Source organism: Salmo salar, chromosome ssa11 (assembly GCF_905237065.1).
Source record: "Salmo salar chromosome ssa11, Ssal_v3.1, whole genome shotgun sequence".
Classification (NCBI taxonomy): domain Eukaryota; kingdom Metazoa; phylum Chordata; class Actinopteri; order Salmoniformes; family Salmonidae; genus Salmo; species Salmo salar.
Genome location: NC_059452.1, coordinates 53,626,345 through 53,646,152, shown reverse-complemented (window position 1 = coordinate 53,646,152; position 19,808 = coordinate 53,626,345). Strand labels below are relative to the sequence as shown.

Below are 19,808 nucleotides of genomic sequence, written 5' to 3'. Positions count from 1 at the left end.
CAGCTCTTTAGAATCAGGTCACCTCTAGTGTTTACTGACACCAGCTCTGTAGAATCATGTCACCTCTAGTGTTCTGACACCAGCTCTGTAGAATAAGGTCACCTCTAGTGTTCTCACACCAGCTCTGTAGAATCAGGTCACCTCTAGTGTTCTTACACCAGCTCTGTAGAATCTTGTCACCTCTAGTGTTCTGACACCAGCTCTTTAGAATAAGGTCACCTCTAGTGTTCTTACACCATCTCTGTAGTATCAGGTCACCTCTAGTGTTCTGACACCAGCTCTGTAGAATCAGGTCACCTCTAGTGTTTACTGACACCAGCTCTGTAGAATCAGGTCACCTCTAGTATTTACTGACACCAGCTCTGTAGAATCAGGTCACCTCTAGTGTTTACTGACACCAGGTCTGTAGAATCAGGTCACCTCTAGTGTTCTGACACCAGCTCTGTAGAATCAGGTGAACTCTAGTGTTACGACACCAGCGCTGTAGAATCAGGTCACGTCTAGTATTCTGACACCAGCTCTGTAGAATCAGGTCACCTCTTGTATTCTGACACCAGCTCTGTAGAATCAGGTCACTTCTTATGTTTACTGACTCCAGCTCCGTAGAATCAGGTCACCTCTAGTGTTTACTGACACCAGCTCTGTAGAATCAGGTCACCTCTAGTGTTTACTCACACCAGGTCTGTAGAATCAGGTCACCTCTAGTGTTCTGACACCAGCTCTGTAGAATCAGGTCATCTCTAGTGTTCTCACACCAGCTCTGTAGAATCAAGTCACCTCTAGTGTTCTCACACCAGCTCTGTAGAATCAGGTCACCTCTAGTGTTTACTGACACCAGGTCCGTAGAATCAGGTCACCTCTAGTGTTCTGACAACTGCTCTGTAGAATCAGGTCACCTCTAGTGTTACGACACCAGCGCTGTAGAATCAGGTCACCTCTAGTATTCTGACACCAGCTCTGTAGAATCAGGTCATCTCTAGTGTTCTGACACCAGCTCTGTAGAATCAGGTCACCTCTAGTGTTCTGACACCTGCTCTATAGAATCAGGTCACCTCTAGTATTCTGACACCAGCTCTGTAGAATCAGGTCACCTCTAGTGTTACGACACCAGCGCTGTAGAATCAGGTCACCTCTAGTATTCTGACACCAGCTCCGTAGAATCAGGTCACCTCTAGTGTTTACTGACACCAGCTCCGTAGAATCATGTCACCTCTAGTGTTCTGACACCAGCTCTGTAGAATAAGGTCACCTCTAGTGTTCTTACACCATCTCTGTAGAATCAGGTCACCTCTAGTGTTCTGACACCAGCTCTGTAGAATCAGGTCACCTCTAGTGTTCTCACACCAGCTCTGTAGAATCAGGTCACCTCTAGTGTTCTCACACCAGCTCTGTAGAATCTTGTCACCTCTAGTGTTCTGACACCAGCTCTGTAGAATCGGGTCACCTCTAGTGATCTGACACCAGCTCTGTAGAATCAGGTCACCTCTAGTGTTTACTGACACCAGCTCTGTAGAATCAGGTCACCTCTAGTGTTTACTGACACCAGGTCAGTAGAATCAGGTCACCTCTAGTGTTCTGACACCTGCTCTGTAGAATCAGGTCACCTCTAGTGTTAACTGACACCAGCTCTGTAGAATCAGGTCACCTCTAGTGTTCTGACACCAGCTCTGTAGAATTAGGTCATCTCTAGTGTTCTGACACCAGCTCTGTAGAATCAGGTCACCTCTAGTGTTCTGACACCTGCTCTATAGAATCAGGTCACCTCTAGTATTCTGACACCAGCTCTGTAGAATCAGGTCACCTCTAGTGTTACGACACCAGCGCTGTAGAATCAGGTCACCTCTAGTATTCTGACACCAGCTCCGTAGAATCAGGTCACCTCTAGTGTTTACTGACACCAGCTCCGTAGAATCATGTCACCTCTAGTGTTCTGACACCAGCTCTGTAGAATAAGGTCACCTCTAGTGTTCTTACACCATCTCTGTAGAATCAGGTCACCTCTAGTGGTCTGACACCAGCTCTGTAGAATCAGGTCACCTCTAGTGTTCTCACACCAGCTCTGTAGAATCAGGTCACCTCTAGTGTTCTCACACCAGCTCTGTAGAATCTTGTCACCTCTAGTGTTCTGACACCAGCTCTGTAGAATCGGGTCACCTCTAGTGATCTGACACCAGCTCTGTAGAATCAGGTCACCTCTAGTGTTTACTGACACCAGCTCTGTAGAATCAGGTCACCTCTAGTGTTTACTGACACCAGGTCTGTAGAATCAGGTCACCTCTAGTGTTTACTGACACCAGGTCTGTAGAATCAGGTCACCTCTAGTGTTCTGACACCTGCTCTGTAGAATCAGGTCACCTCTAGTATTCTGACACCAGCTCTGTAGAATCAGGTCACCTCTAGTGTTCTACTGAATGTAGTTTGTTCGTTGTTCCAAGTTAAAATATTAGGCTGTCCAAGTTTGAGTTGTGCTTTGAGGTAATACAGCTAAATTATAACAGTTATTTTGGATATTGTAATGAAATAACAATCAAACGTATAGCACTATGGGTATTAGATGGAAGAGTTACATATTCTCAGACCCATCCCCAAACAATCCCATGAGATATAATAAATGTAATTTATAAATGTAATTTAAACCATCCATCCAGTTATAGATATGTACAGACGGTTTATGTTTTGTTGCATGTCTACCGCGTTCACTATTTTATCTTTGACACTTTCAACGTAAACGTTAAATTCAGAGACAAAATAAATAAATAAATACACCTTAAAATAAATATAGGAGATGAAACCACGTAACATGTCACATTTCACCACGTATAATAATAACAATAATAGTAATGATTAGTTCTGCAGGAATCTGGGTGTCTAGACATGAGAATGAGATTTCACTGTGACATTAGCTTTACCTAGCCTGGGTACCCAGACCTGTTTGTGCTGTTATTCCGTATCCTTGCCACTCATTGGGATTTGACAAGCAGTGGCAAGGAGTGGAATGACAGCACAAACAGGTCTGGGTACCCAGGCTAACATTCACCTAGGATTGTCAAAAATAAATCCTCTTTACTGCCTGTTTACACTGCTGGGACTCATATAAAAGACAGTTCTGTGAATCATGTAAAATACAAACTGCTGTGAATCATATAAAAGACCGTTATGGGAATCATATAAAATACAAAGTGATGTGAATCATATAAAATACAAAGTGCTGTGAATCATAAAACTTACTGCTGTTTTGTCACTTCATAAAGGTGGTACTGCTGTTTTGTCACTTCATAATGGCGTTACTGCTGTTTTGTCACTTCATAATGGCGTTACTGCTATTTTGTCACTTCATAATGGCGTTACTGCTATTTTGTCACTTCATAAAGGTGTTACTGCTATTTTGTCACTTCATAATGGCGTTACTGCTATTTTGTCACTTCATAAAGGTGTTACTGCTATTTTGTCACTTCATAAAGGTGTTACTGCTGTTTTGTCACTTTCCTAAAGGTGTTACTGCTGTTTTGTCACTTCATAAAGGTGTTACTGCTGTTTTGTCACTTCATAAAGGTGTTACTGCTGTTTTGTCACTTCATAAAGCTGTTACTGCTGTTTTGTCACTTCATAAAGGTGATACTGCCGATACAGCCTCCTCAGTCAATGCTAGCATGACGCTAATGCCCTAGGCTTCAGCACAGACCATTCCCTGTGTGTGTGCGCGCATTTGTTTGTCTGGATAAGGTGCATGCAGGCACATGCACATTCATGCGTGTCCATGGAAAACAGAGGAAGCGTTGAGGGGTGGGGGGGTCCGACAATTAAGGACAGGTAGGGGTGGGGGGGGTCCGACAATTAAGGACAGGTGAAGGGGGAGTCCGACAATTAAGGACAGATGAAGGGGGGTTCGACAATTAAGGACAGGTGGGGGGTCCGACAATTAAGGACAGGTAGGGGGCGGAGACTGCAGATAGAGGTGTGTCCAGACTGCAGATAGAGGTGTGTCCAGACTGCAGATAGAGGTGTGTCCAGACTGCAGATAGAGGGGTGTCCAGACTGCAGATAGAGGGGTGTCCAGACTGCAGATAGAGGGGTATCCAGACTGCAGATAGATGGGTGTCCAGACTGCAGATAGAGGGGTGTCCAGACTGCAGATGGAGGGGTGACCAGACCTGGGCCAGGCTCATGTGCTGACGGTGTTGCCTGCAGCCAGGAGAGCTGCAAACTGAGAATCTGGTCTCTGCATCAGGACCTCTGGACTGTCAAACTCAACCGCCTGCCAGGTGGGCACAGAACACACACACACATCAGTTAGATTGATGTATAAATTATCTCCTCTCAGTCTATCAATATTCACCAATGTTTAGTTTGTTTTGAACCCCTTTTAAAAAACCAATATGAAGCCAATACATGAAAGCTTCTCATGAAACGTGTGAAACAAGAGAGCCTTAAAGTTTTATGCTTTAGTTGGAATCAGCTTAAACCCCCCAGAGTGGGGTTATGTGTTTGTTATTATTATCTGACCCTGCTGGTCATTTATGAACATTTGAACATCTTGGCCATGTTCTGTTATAATCTCCACCTGGCACAGCCAGAAGAGGACTGGCCACCCCTCATAGCCTGGTTCCTCTCTAGGTTTTGGCCTTTCTAGGGAGTTTTTCCTAGCCACCCCTCATAGCCTGGTTCCTCTCTAGGTTTCTTCCTAAGTTCTGGCCTTTCTAGGGAGTTTTTCCTAGCCACCATGCTTCTACACCTGCATTGCTTGCTGTTTGGGGGTTTTAGGCTGGATTTTTTGTACAGCACTTTGCGATATCAGCTGATGTAAGAAGGGCTTTATAAATACATTTGATTTGATTTTGATTTGATTTGAAACAGGTCAGTTAGCTAGTGTGTCTGTCTTCCTGTCTGTGTTCGTGTGTATAGCCTACCTTTCCGGCGTCCATGACCAGTATACGATCTGACTCCAGGACAGTGTTAATGCGGTGAGCAATAGTAAGCATGGTACAGTCCTGGAACACGTCTCTGATGGTGTGCTGGATGAGAGAGTCTGTCTCCGAGTCGATCGACGCTGTCGCTTCATCCAACAAGATGATCTGACAAAGACGGAGGAGAGACCAGACTAATAACTATCATTAAGGTTATTAGGCTACCAGCTGTGTAGTCTCGCAATGCCATCCTTCCAGGTCTGGAAGAAGCATGGAAATTGAGGCTAGGTGACTATGTAAAATTGCAATTTACTAATGTCAATTAGGTAGTAAATACCTGGTAATTTCTGTACTGTAAAATCCATTTTCCTGGAATACAGTATGACTAGCTATGACTAACACATCCAGGTTATATACACACAACACATCCAGGTTATATACAGCACATCCAGGTTATATACAGCACATCCAGGTCATATACAGGTCACATCCAGGTCACATCAGAGACACAAGAAGATAAAACAAAGACAACTAAATGTTGCTTCACGATTGACACACACTTCTTGTATAAAAATACTTATCTTTTGTCCCCTTTTTAACAACAGTTATTCACTTGACTAGTTGGATATTATTTTTTAGCTATTTCAAGTTAACTACAGGCTCGATTAATAACATACAGTGCAGTAGGAAACTATTCAGACCCCTTCCCTTTTTACACATTTTGTTACGTTACAGCCTTATTCTCAAATGTATTAAATCATTTTTTTCCCCCTCATCAATCTACACACATTGCCCCATAACGGAAAAGCGAAAACAGGTTTTTCGAAATGTTTGCAAATGTATAAACAATTATACAAATAATACCTTATTTACAATAAGTATGCAGGACCTTTGCTATGAGACTCAAAATTGAGCTCAGGTATATCCTGTTTCTACAACTTGATTGGACTCCACCTGTGGTAAATTCAATTGATTGGACATGATTTGGAAAGGCACACACCTGTCTATATAAGGTCCCACAGTTGACAGTGCATGTCAGAGCAAAAATCAATCCATGAGGTTGAAGGAATTGTCCGTAGAGCTCCGAGACAGGATAGTGTCGAGGCACAGATCTGGGGAAGGGTACCAAAACATGTCTGCTGCATTGACGGTCCCCAAGAACACAGTGGCCTCCATCATTCTTAAATGGAAGAAGTTTGGAACCACCAAGACTCTTCCTAGAGCTGGCCATCATGCTGTGGGGATGTTTTTTAGTGTCAGGGAGACTAGTCAGGATCGAGGGAGAGATGAACGGAGCAAAGTACAGAGAGATCCTCGATGAAACCTGCTCCCCAGAGTGCTCAGGACCTCAGACTGGGGCGAAGGTTCCTACAACAACACTAAGCACAAAGCCAAGACAACGCAGGAGTGGCTTCGGGACACATCTCTGATTGTCCTTGAGTGGCCCAGCCAGAGCCTGGACTTGAACCCGATCGAACATCTCTGGAGAGACCTGAAAATAGCTGTGCAGTGATGCTCCCCACCCAACCTGACAGAGCTTGAGAGGATCTGCAGAGAAGAATGGGAGAAACTCCCCAAATACAGGTGTGCCAAGCTTGTAGCGTCATACCCAAGAAGACTCGAGGCTGTAATAGCTGTCAAAGGTGCATCAACAAAGTACTGAGTAAAGGGTCTGAATACTTATGTGATATTACAGTATTTTACATTTTAGTCATTTAGCAGACGCTCTTATCCAGAGCAACTTACAGTAGTGAGTGCATACATTTCATGCAATTTTTTTGTTTGTTTTGTACTGGCCCCCCCGTGGGAATCGAACCCACAACCCTGGCTTTGCAAACACCATGCTCTACCAACTGAGCTACAGGGAATGAATACATTTTAAAAAATGTCTAAATACCCGTTTTTGCTTAGTTATTATGGAGATGTGTGTAGATTGATGAGGGGGGAAAAAAAAAACTATTTAATACATTTTAGAATAAGGCTGTAAAATGTAACAAAATGTGAGAAAAAGTCAAGGGGTCTGAATACTTTCGGAATGTACTGTATATATGTAACGGTTGTCGTCGGATATAGACCAAAATGCAGCGGGGAAATGTGCACTCATCTTCTTTATTATAAACGGACAAGAAGGAGAACCAAAACAAACAAAGAAAACACAATGACTATTCACAGGCTGGTAAGGCACAAGGCTATACACAGAACAATCTCCCACCAAGCACTCAAACACACGCCTATATATAGGACTCTCAAGCAGAGGCAACTAGAAAACACCTGCCTCCAATTGAGAGTCCAACCCCAATAAACAAAACATAGAAATACAAAAGACTAGACAGAACATAGAAATACACTAACATAGAACAGTGCCCAAAAACCCCCGGAATACATAAATCAAATACCCTACTAAACAAACCACCACCCCGAACCACAAAACAAATACCCTCTGCCACATCCTGAACAAACTAAAATAACAAATAACCCCTATTACTGGTCAGGACAATATAGCAATGACAATGTTAACTGTGGTGTTTCATGCTAACATTATGACAGTGAGTGGTGCAGTCTAAACTGAGGCCTTACCGGAGCCTGTGAAATACAGTTAGCCACCAGTAGCAGGCATAAAGAAACAGTACAGACAAGTTAAACTCTGACAATGTGTTGGACTGAGGCCTTACCGGAGCCTGTTCTCCCCACGATGCCAAACTTCTTCTCCCTGGGCTGGATGTTGAGCTGTAGTCCGTCGAGCACGATGGGGGTGTTGGCTCTGTACCTCATCGTGTAGTCCTTAAGGAGATGGCCCCTTTATGAGGCCAACCTTCTGGGATGAGGGCGTCTTTAACTCTTCTGGACGCCTCAGACGCACAACCCTGGACAGAAACATGATTATAACAGAAAGCATCCTGGATGCCTCAGAAACACAACCCTGGACAGAAACATGATTATAACAGAAAGCATCCTGGATGCCTCAGAAACACAACCCTGGACAGGAGAATAACAGTGTATTTTAAGGAAATGAAGACGGTAAGACATTATTTGTGTATTTGAGTTGAAAGTGTTGACGTTCTCACCTCGATGTATTCCTGTAGTCTCTCCACTGACAGGAACTTGGCCTCCAGCTCTGTAGAAAGTCTTACTACGTACTGGAGCATTCCTGTCAACTGGACAACAGATAACAAAAAACAGTCAACAAACTCCATCACAACTGGTCATCTGACAACTCTTCCCTGTAGTATTAGACTCTACATTAGAATCTACCTGTATGGTGTATTAGACTCTACATTAGAATCTACCTGTATGGTGTATTAGACTCTACATTAGAATCTACCTGTAGGGTGTATTAGACTCTACCTGTATGGTGTATCAGACTCTATATTAGACTCTACCTGTAGGGCGTATCAGACTCTACCTGTAGGGCGTATCAGATTCTACCTGTAGGGCGTATCAGATTCTACCTGTAGGGCGTATCAGACTCTACCTGTAGGGCGTATCAGACTCTACCTGTAGGGCGTATCAGACTCTACCTGTAGGGCGTATCAGACTCTACCTGTAGGGCGTATCAGACTCTACCTGTAGGGTGTATTAGACTCTACCTGTACGGTTTATTAGACTCTACCTGTACGGTGTATTAGACTCTACCTGTATGGTGTATGACAGCGCCAGGCCCTTCATAGCAGGGCTGATGATATCAGGAGAACTGAGCACCACGAACAGAGCCACCATCAGAGTGACTGAGGCAGACAGGAAGTCCAGCCAGAAGGACAGCCAGCGTGTCCCACAGTTAAACAACAGGAAGTGGTTGGAGTTGTCACTCATCTCCTTAAATCTGGAGAACAATGCACAACGGTGTTTATTATAATAATTTTTTAATTTACATTTATTTTAATTGTTTCCCCCAGGTAGAGGAAACCATGGTCAGACCAAGTTATTTCCCCCAGTAGTGGAAACCACGGTCAGACCAAGTTATTTCCCCCAGTAGAGGAAACCACGAGCAGACCAAGTTATTTCCCCAGGTAGATGAAACCATGGTCAGACCAAGTTATTTCCCCCAGTAGAGGAAACCACGATCAGACCAAGTTATTTCCACAGGTAGATGAAACCATGGTCAGACCAAGTTATTTCCCCCAGGTAGAGGTAACCATGGTCAGACCAAGTTATTTCCCCCAGGTAGAGGAAACCATGGTCAGACCAAGTTATTTCCCCCAGGTAGAGGAAACCATGGTCAGACCAAGTTATTTCCCCCAGGTAGAGGAAACCATGGTCAGACCAAGTTATTTCCCCCAGGTAGAGGAAACCATGGTCAGACCAAGTTATTTTCCCCAGGTAGAGGAAACCATGGTCAGACCAAGTTATTTTCCCCAGGTAGAGGAAACCATGGTCAGACCAACAACAGCAAAATAACAATAAGGAGCAAAACACAACATAATAAAAACCAATGATACAAAACATAAAACACAGACAGTACAGGCATAAATACAAAAATAAATAGGACAAATAGAAATTATTATTGAGATAATATCAGTCACAACAAGGGGTAGTGTCCTTCCTCTAAGGCAGTAGTAGTAGTGATAGCAGGGGGCAGTGCCCTTCCTCTAAGGCAGTAGTAGTAGTGATAGCAGGGGGCTGTGCCCTTCCGCTAAGGCAGTAGTAGTGATAACAGGGGGCTGTGCCCTTCCTCTAAGGCAGTAGTAGTAGTGATAACAGGGGGCAGTGCCCTTCCTCTAAGGCAGTAGTAGTAGTGATAACAGGGGGCAGTGCCCTTCCTCTAAGGCAGTAGTAGTAGTAGTGATAACAGTAGTGATGAACAGTCTGCTGGATGTACTGCTCTCTCTAATTGTAGGGTTAGGGTTAGGGTCAGGGTCAAGGTTAGGGTCAGGGTTAGGGTCAGGGTTAGGGTAAGGGTCACGATTAGGGTTAGGGTTAGGGTTAGGGTCAGGGTCAGAGTCAGGGTCTGGGTCAGGGTCAGAGTCAGGGTCAGGGTCAGGGTCAGGGTTTGGGTCAGGGTTAGGAGACATGTCTTACTGCTGGATGTACTGCTCTCTCTTGTCGTAGGCGTGGATGGTACCGAGGCCCTGGATGGTAGAGGTGGTCAGGGAGATCCAGGGGGAACGACTCACACTCTCCATCCTCTTCATCTCTCTGATGCTCCTCTGGAATATACTGTGTTGACAACACACAGGACTCAGAACACACCACACAGGACTCAGAACACACCACACACGACTCAGAACACACCACACAGGACTCAGAACACACCACACAGGACTCAGAACACACCACACAGGACATGACTTGGAGTACAGTGCAGTTTGGGCCACATTCTGTACACGGATACGGAACAGCAATTGTAACCTGTTTAGGATAGGGGGCAGTATTGACACGGCTGGATAAAAAACATACCCGATTTAATCTGGTTACCACTCCTACCCAGTAACTAGAATATGCATATACTTATTACATATGGATAGAAAACACCCTACATTTTCTAAAACTGTTTGAATGGTGTCTGTGAGTATAACAGAACTCAAATGGCAGGTCAAAACCTGAGAGATTCCTTTAGAGGAAGTGGCCTGTCTGACCATTTGTTGAACTTCTTTTCCATCTCTATCATTTACTAAGGATCTCTGCTCTAACGTGACACTTCCCACGTCGTCCATAGGCGCTCAGAGCCCGGGAAAAAACAGAATGTCGTAGTTCCAGCCCCAGGCTGAAACACATTATCGCCTTTCTCAAGTGGCCGATCAAGGGACACGGGCTTATGCGCGTGACCCCGACCGCCCCCGCCTTTGGGATTTTTTCCTCTGTTTGCCGAAAAGGAGATTCCCTGTCGGAATATTATCGCTTTTCTACGAGAAAAATGTCGTAAAAATTGATTTTAAACAGCGGTTGACATGCTTCGAAGTACGGTAATGGAATACTTAGAATTTTATTGTCACGAATTGCGCCATGCGCGTGACACTTCTTTACTATTTCGGATAGTGTCTGGAACGCACGAACAAAACGCCGCTATTCGGATATAACGATGGATTATTTTGGACCAAACCAACATTTGTTATTGAAGTAGCAGTTCTGGGTGTGCATTCTGACGAAGACAACAAAAGGTAATCAAACTTTTATAATAGTAAATATGATTATGGTGAGTGCTAAACTTGCCGGGTGTCTAAATAGCGAGCCCGTGATGCCTGGGCTATGTACTTAGAATATTGCAAAATGTGCTTTCACCAAAAAGCTATTTTAAAATCGGACATATCGAGTGCATAGAGGAGGTCTGTATCTATAATTCTTAAAATAATTGTTATGCTTTTTGTGAACGTTTATCGTGAGTAATTTAGTAAAATGTTAGCGAATTCCCCGGAAGTTTGCGGGGGTATGCTAGTTCTGAACGTCACATGCTAATGTAAAAAGCTGGTTTTTGATATAAATATGAACTTGATTGAACAAAACATGCATGTATTGTATAACATAATGTCCGAGGGTTGTCATCTGATGAAGATCATCAAAGGTGAGTGCTGCATTTAGCTGTCTTCTGGGTTTTGGTGACATTATATGCTGGCTTGAAAAATGGGTGTCTGATTATTTCTGGCTTGGTACTCTGCTGACATAATCTAATGTTTTGCTTTCGTTGTAAAGCCTTTTTGAAATCGGACAGTGTGGTTAGATTAACGAGAGTCTTGTCTTTAAATGGCTGTAAAATAGTCATATGTTTGAGAAATTGAAGTAATAGGATTTTTAACGTTTTGAAAATCGCGCCACAGGCTTGCAGTGGCTGTTACGTAGGTGGGACGAATTCGTCCCGCCTAGCCTAGAGAGGGTAACAGATGACAGATGACCATAACAGTGAAGACAATAACAGTAAGGACAATGATAATGAAGGTAATGAACAATAACAGTAAGAACAATGATAATGAAGCTAATGAACAATAACAGTAAGGACAATGATAATGAAGTTATATGAACAATAACAGTAAGGACAATGATAATGAAGCTAATGAACAATAACAGTAAGGACAATGATAATGAAGCTTATGAACAATAACAGTAAGGACAATGATAATGAAGTTATATGAACAATAACAGTAAGGACAATGATAATGAAGTTATATGAACAATAACAGTAAGGACAATGATAATGAAGCTTATGAACAATAACAGTAAGTACAATGATAATGAAGCTAATGAACATTAACAGTAAGGACAATGATAATGAAGATATATGAACAATAACAGTAAGAACAATGATAATGAAGCTAATGAACAATAACAGTAAGGACAATGATAATGAAGCTAATGAACAATAACAGTCAGGACAATGATAATGAATCTAATGAAATTCATGCTCCATTTCTTTCTCATTAGATGAGAAATGAAACTGTTTTGATGGACTTATCTGCTTTTGTGACACGTATTTTAAGTGTTGAGGGTGTTAAGTTCATTTTGCTAAAGAAATCTTCTCATTAGATCTGACTGCGTGTCACCCTGGGTAAATGACCAAACTGACTGCATGTCATCCTGGGTAAATGACCGATCTGACTGTATGTCACCCTGGGTAAATGACCAAACTGACTGCATGTCACCCTGGGTAAATGACCAAACTGACTGCGTGTCACCCTGGGTAAATGACCAAACTGACTGCATGTCACCCCGGGTAAATGACCAAACTGACTGTATGTCACCCTGGGTAAATGACCAAACTGACTGCATGTCACCCTGGGTAAATGACCAAACTGACTGTATGTCACCCTGAGTAAATGACCGATCTGACTGTATGTCACCCTGGGTAAATGACCGCTCTGACTGTATGTCACCCTGGGTAAATGACCGCTCTGACTGTATGTCACCCTGGGTAAATGACCAAACAGACTGTATGTCACTCTGGGTAAATGACCGCTCTGACTGTATGTCACCCTGGGTAAATGACCAAACAGACTGTATGTCACTCTGGGTAAATGACCAAACTGACTGTATGTCACCCTGGGTAAATGACCAAACTGATTGTATGTCACCCTGGGTAAATGACCAAACTGACTGTATGTCACCCTGGGTAAATGACCAAACTGACTGTATGTCACCCTGGGTAAATGACCGATCTGACTGTATGTCACCCTGGGTAAATGACCGCTCTGACTGTATGTCACCCTGGGTAAATGACCGCTCTGACTGTATGTCACCCTGGGTAAATGACCGCTCTGACTGTATGTCACCCTGGGTAAATGACCAAACAGACTGTATGTCACCCTGGGTAAATGACCAAACAGACTTTATGTCACCCTGGGTAAATGACCAAACTGACTGCATGTCACCCTGGGTAAATGACCAAACTGACTGCATGTCACCCTGGGTAAATGACCAAACTGACTGCGTGTCACCCTGGGTAAATGACCAAACTGACTGCATGTCACCCTGGGTAAATGACCGCTCTGACTGTATGTCACCCTGGGTAAATGACCAAACTGACTGCGTGTCACCCTGGGTAAATGACCAAACTGATTGTATGTCACCCTGGGTAAATGACCAAACTGATTGTATGTCACCCTGGGTAAATGACCAAACAGACTGCATGTCACCCTGGGTAAATGACCAAACAGACTGCATGTCACCCTGGGTAAATGACCAAACTGACTGCATGTCACCCTGGGTAAATGACCAAACTGACTGCGTGTCACCCTGGGTAAATGACCAAACTGATTGTATGTCACCCTGGGTAAATGACCAAACTGACTGTATGTCACCCTGGGTAAATGACCAAACTGATTGTATGTCACCCTGGGTAAATGACCAAACTGATTGTATGTCACCCTGGGTAAATGACCAAACTGACTGTATGTCACCCTGGGTAAATGACCAAACTGACTGTATGTCACCCTGGGTAAATGACCAAACAGACTGCATGTCACCCTGGGTAAATGACCAAACTGACTGCGTGTCACCCTGGGTAAATGACCAAACTGACTGTATGTCACCTGGGTAAAAGTTGACTCACTAGAGTATGAGGGTGAAGATGGCCCCCAGCAGCGTGATGGCGATGAGTAGGGGAGGGAACACGACTGAGATGGTGACAATGGTGTAGGTGACCATCAGGCAGAACTGTAGGAAGTTCTCCATGTTGAAGGGCAGCATGGTATCCACCTCATCCTGGTCCTTGGAAAAACGGTTCACCATACGTCCCGTTGGGGTGGTGTCAAAGAAACTCATGGGGCTGTTCAGGATCTACAACACAGACAGGACCCAGGGGTTAGGGTGATGAGAGGACTGATGGAACACAACCCTACTGGATCTACAACACAGACAGGACCAAGGGGTTAGGGTGATGAGAGGACTGATGGAACACAACCCTACTGGATCTACAACACAGACAGGACCCAGGGGATAGGGTTAGGGTGATGAGAGGACTGATGGATTTAAAATAAAATAAAATAAAATTGATCAGAAATACAGTGTAGATATTGTTAATGTTGTAAATTACTATTGTAGCTGGAGACGGCTGATTTTTAATGGAGTATATACATAGGCGTACAGAGGCCAATTATCAGCAACCATCACTCCTGTGTTCCAATGGCACGTTGTGTTAGCTAATCCAAGTTTATCATTTTAAAAGGCTAATTGATCATTAGAAAACCCTTTCGCAATTATGTTAGCAGAGCTGAAAACTGTTGTCCTGATTAAAGAACTGGCCTTCTTTAGACTAGTTGAGTATCTGGAGCATCAGCATTTGTGGGTTTGATTACAGACTCAAAATGGCCAATGGCTTTTCTTTCAAAAACAAAGGAAATTTCTAAGTGACCCCAAACTTTTGAATGGTAGTGTATATCTTCAGAGACCTATCCACTGCTAAAATGTAAAGTAACATGACTCATGAGGTTGCCCAGGGTCTGAACCCCAGATAGTCCAGGGTGATCAAGGTTCTTTATATCCCAAAGTAAAGGTATAACACCAACCCAGCTATTTGTTGTGGAACAAGACAGGGATGTCCCCTTTCTTCTTCCAAGATTCAACGCTATGGAATTCCTCATCAATAACTTTTGGTTATCATCCCGCATTGTCCCTCTCCCCTGTCCTTTTCAATACGATTGACAACAGTGTTGTTGTGTGGTGTAGTGTGATTGACAACAGTGTTGTTGTGTGGTGTAGTGTGATTGATAACAGTGGTGTTGTGTGGTGTAATGTGATTGATAACAGTGTTGTTGTGTGGTGTAGTGTGATTGATAACAGTGGTGTTGTGTGGTGTAGTATGATTGATAACAGTGGTGTTGTGTGATTGATAACAGTGTTGTTGTGTGGTGTAGTGTGATTGATAACAGTGGTGTTGTGTGATAGTGTGATTGATAACAGTGTTGTTGTGTGGTGTAGTGTGATCGATAACAGTGTTGTTGTGTGGTGTAGTGTGATCGATAACAGTGTTGTGTGGTGTAGTGTGATCGATAACAGTGTTGTGTGGTGTAGTGTGATCGATAACAGTGTTGTGTGGTAGTGTGATTGATAACAGTGTTGTTGTGTGGTAGTGTGATTGATAACAGTGTTGTTGTGTGGTAGTGTGATTGATAACAGTGTTGTTGTGTGGTAGTGTGATAACAGTGGTGTGGTGTAGTGTGATTGATAACAGTGTTGTTGTGTGGTAGTTACATTTCTGAACATGGTGTCGTGTAGCTTGGAGGACGCGTGCAGCGTAACTTTGGTGAAAGAGTAGCCCTTGATGAAGCTGAAGACCAGCATGGCCACCACCACCAGGCCGTAAACCATCTGGTAGAAGCTCAGGTCAGGGTTCAGGGAGATGTTCACTGCGGTGGAATTCGACACGTTCGCTGTCTGAAAATCACACATTAACCTGTTAGGGCTAGGGGGCAGTATTGACACGGCTGGATAAAAAACATACCCGATTTAATCTGGTTACCACTCCTACCCAGTAACTAGAATATGCATATACTTATTACATATGGATAGAAAACACCCTAAATTTTCTAAAACTGTTTGAATGGTGTCTGTGAGTATAACAGAACTCAAATGGCAGGTCAAAACCTGAGAGATTCCTTTACAGGAAGTGGCCTGTCTGACCATTTCTTGAACTTCTTTTCCATCTCTATCATTTACTAAGGATCTCTGCTCTAACGTGACACTTCCCACGTCGTCCATAGGCGCTCAGAGCCCGGGAAAAAACAGAATGTCGTCATTCCAGCCCCAGGCTGAAACACATTATCGCCTTTCTCAAGTGGCCGATCAAGGGACACTGGGCTTAGGCGCGTGACCCGACCGCCCCGCCTTTGGGATTTTTTCCTCTGTTTGCCGAAAAGGAGATTCCCTGTCGGAATATTATCGCTTTTCTACGAGAAAAATGGCGTAAAAATTGATTTTAAACAGCGGTTGACATGCTTCGAAGTACGGTAATGGAATATTTAGAATTTTATTGTCACGAATTGGGCCATGCGCGACACTTCTTTACTATTTCGGATAGTGTCTGGAACGCATCGAACAAAACGCCGCTATTCGGATATAACGATGGATTATTTTGGACCAAACCAACATTTGTTATTGAAGTAGCAGTCCTGGGTGTGCATTCTGACGAAGACAACAAAAGGTAATCAAACTTTTATAATAGTAAATATGATTATGGTGAGTGCTAAACTTGCCGGGTGTCTAAATAGCGAGCCCGTGATGCCTGGGCTATGTACTTAGAATATTGCAAAATGTGCTTTCACCAAAAAGCTATTTTAAAATCGGACATATCGAGTGCATAGAGGAGGTCTGTATCTATAATTCTTAAAATAATTGTTATGCTTTTTGTGAACGTTTATCGTGAGTAATTTAGTAAAATGTTAGCGAATTCCCCGGAAGTTTGCGGGGGGTATGCTAGTTCTGAACGTCACATGCTAATGTAAAAAGCTGGTTTTTGATATAAATATGAACTTGATTGAACAAAACATGCATGTATTGTATAACATAATGTCCTAGGGTTGTCATCTGATGAAGATCAAAGGTGAGTGCTGCATTTAGCCGTCTTCTGGGTTTTGGTGACATTATATGCTGGCTTGAAAAATGGGTGTCTGATTATTTCTGGCTTGGTACTCTGCTGACATAATCTAATGTTTTGCTTTCGTTGTAAAGCCTTTTTGAAATCGGACAGTGTGGTTAGATTAACGAGAGTCTTGTCTTTAAATAGCTGTAAAATAGTCATATGTTTGAGAAATTGAAGTAATAGGATTTTTACGGTTTTGAAAATCGCGCCACAGGCTGCCAGTGGCTGTTACGTAGGTGGGACGCAAGCGTCCCACCTAGCCCATAGAGGTTAACTAGTCTATAGAAACAGATGCAGCATGTTATGTTAAAAAAAATAATTACTTGTGCGAGCCACAGATGTCATCTGATTTGCTAAAATAGGAACGACAAACTGTTGATGCAATTGACCCTTTTGTAAAGCTCTAGAATTTTGGGGGGAAAACCAATCGCAGCGCTCCAGTGGATAGCAACTGTCGTCGAGTCCGACATCATCTCGGACAAGCTCACGTTTCAAACGCAAGAGAAAGCCAGTAAGGGAAATGGCAGAAACTGAGTTTTCTTCAAAACAGAAATAGTTTTAAACGGCTAAATAATTTAACAGTGCACCAGGCGCTACTGTGATTCCTGAAATACACAGCCTGTTGATATTAGTATTTGTTGAATCCTAAATTATACTTTCGTTACATTGTTTTGCTAGCTCCGCTGGTTAGCTAACTCTGTCTCATTGACCACCAAAACTTTTGCTAACGCTAGCTAGCCGCTCCATATAACATGTTTTCGCAAAATGTATGTTAGCTAGCTAAGTTAGCCATGTTCTGAAACCAACTCTCATCTGCTGTCATCATGATGCAAATTTGAGGGGAAATAGTTAGCTTCCAAAAGGTGGTTATAGCTTTGACTGCTTGCCGACAGTGAATTCAGAGCCGTTCAGTGGCTAGCCACAATACAAAACATCATTTTACCAGGTTCCCCGTGAATAAATAAATTGTAATACCAGTCCATCACAACGTACCCACGTGTATTCTGATTAACAAGGGGTAGTCTGTGTTTAATTTCATTGTGAAAAAAACCCCCATCAACATCATTGTAAGGTGGATTTCACCAGTGGTTTGAGTGATGAATTGGTCTTCCATCATCATCATCACTGTAAGGGGATTTCACCAGTGGTTTGAGTGATGAATTGGTCTTCCATCATCATCATCACTGTAAGGGGATTTCACCAGTGGTTTGAGTGATGAATTGGTCCTCCATCAACATCACTGTAAGGTGGATTTCGCCAGTGGTTTGAGTGATGAATTGGTCTTCCAGATTAATGTTGTCAGAGGTTGCAACAGTAACCAAAAGGGGTTGGGGCTTAGCGAAGGGTCAATTGACAAACATTTGAAAACATAAGGAAAAGTAACTACAGTAGACTTACCCCTGATCCCTGCTCCAGCCAGTAGCTGAGCCACCAGTTACTGAAGGCAGTGGTCCCCACCAAGCAGATAAAGGCGATGATGATGAGAGACAGCAGGATGTACCCTGGAGACCAGAGACACCAGATGGGAGAGCAGAGGAGAGGAGAGGGGAGACCAGAGGAGAGACCAGATGAGAGGAGAGGGGAGACCAGAGGAGAGACCAGATGAGAGGAGAGGGGAGACCAGAGGAGAGACCAGAGGAGAGGAGAGGGGAGACCAGAGGAGAGACCAGAGGAGAGAGGAGAGGTGAGACCAGAGGAGAGACTAGAGACCAGAGGAGATACCAGACGAGAGAAAATATGAGAGACCAGAGACAAGAGGAGAGAGTAGAGACAAGAGGAGAAACCAGAGGAGAGACCAAAGGAGAGATGAGAGACCAGTGGAGACCAGAGGAGAAACCAGGAGAGAGACCAGAGGAGAGACCAGAGGAGAGAGGAGAGTCCAGAGGAGAGAGGAGAGACCAGAGGAGAGACCAGAAGAGAGAGGAGAGACCAGAAGAGAGAGGAGAGACCAGAGGAGAGACCAGAAGAGAGAGGCGAGAACAGAAGAGACATCAGAGGAGAAACCAGAGCAGAGTGGAGACCAGAGAAGAGACCAGAGGAGAGACCAGGGGAGAAACCAGAGGAGAGAAGAGACACCATAAGAGAGACCAAAGGAGACCCCAGAGGAGAGACCAGAGGAGAAATGAGGGTAGAGGAAAGGAGAGACCAGAGGAGAGACCAGAGGGGAGAACAGAGGAGAGACCAGAGGAGAAATGTGGGTAGAGGAAAGGAGAGACCAGAGTATAGAGGAGAGACAAGAGGGGAGAACAGAGGAGAGACCAAAGGGGAGAGGAGAGACCAGAGAGACAAGAGGAGATACAGGATTCAGCATGACTCAACATAACCCACACTATACCGCTACAATATTGGAGTCAAGTGAAAGATTAATGATTTGCTTAGATCTGAGTATCCTTGCTCCACTAGGTGTGAGGAGTAAAGCTGATTGGCTGAGGTGAATGAGGTGTGTTTCTGTCCTCCTGCAGCTTTACAGTACTGGTGGTAGGTCAGGATTAACTCGGGGTTAAGGTTCAGAGTGTGGTGTGTGTGTAAGGTGTGTTTCTAACCTCCTGCAGCTTTACAGTACTGGTGGTAGGTCAGGGATAATTTGGGGTTAAGGTTCAGAGTGTGGTGTGTGTGTAAGGTGTGTTTCTAACCTCCTGCAGCTTTACAGTACTGGTGGTAGGTCAGGGTTAACTCGGGGTTAATTAAGGTTCAGAGTGTGGTGTGTGTGTAAGGTGTGTTTCTAACCTCCTGCAGCTTTACAGTACTGGTGGTAGGTCCTCCAGGTAACAGAACCCTCCTGAGAACCCTCCTGAGTCACCAGCTGGTACTTAGACACTACCAGACAACAACAACAACAACAACAAATATCAACAGACATCATCAACAGCAACAACAACAAACATAATAAACAACAACAACCA

General features: G+C 43.8%; 1 pseudogene; it reads right to left on the bottom strand.

The window, feature by feature from the left end:
* Positions 1-2,492: 2,492 nt before the first annotated feature.
* The window catches only part of LOC106562802 (ATP-binding cassette sub-family C member 12-like), an 88,665-nt pseudogene continuing 71,349 nt past the window's right edge, over positions 2,493-19,808 (bottom strand).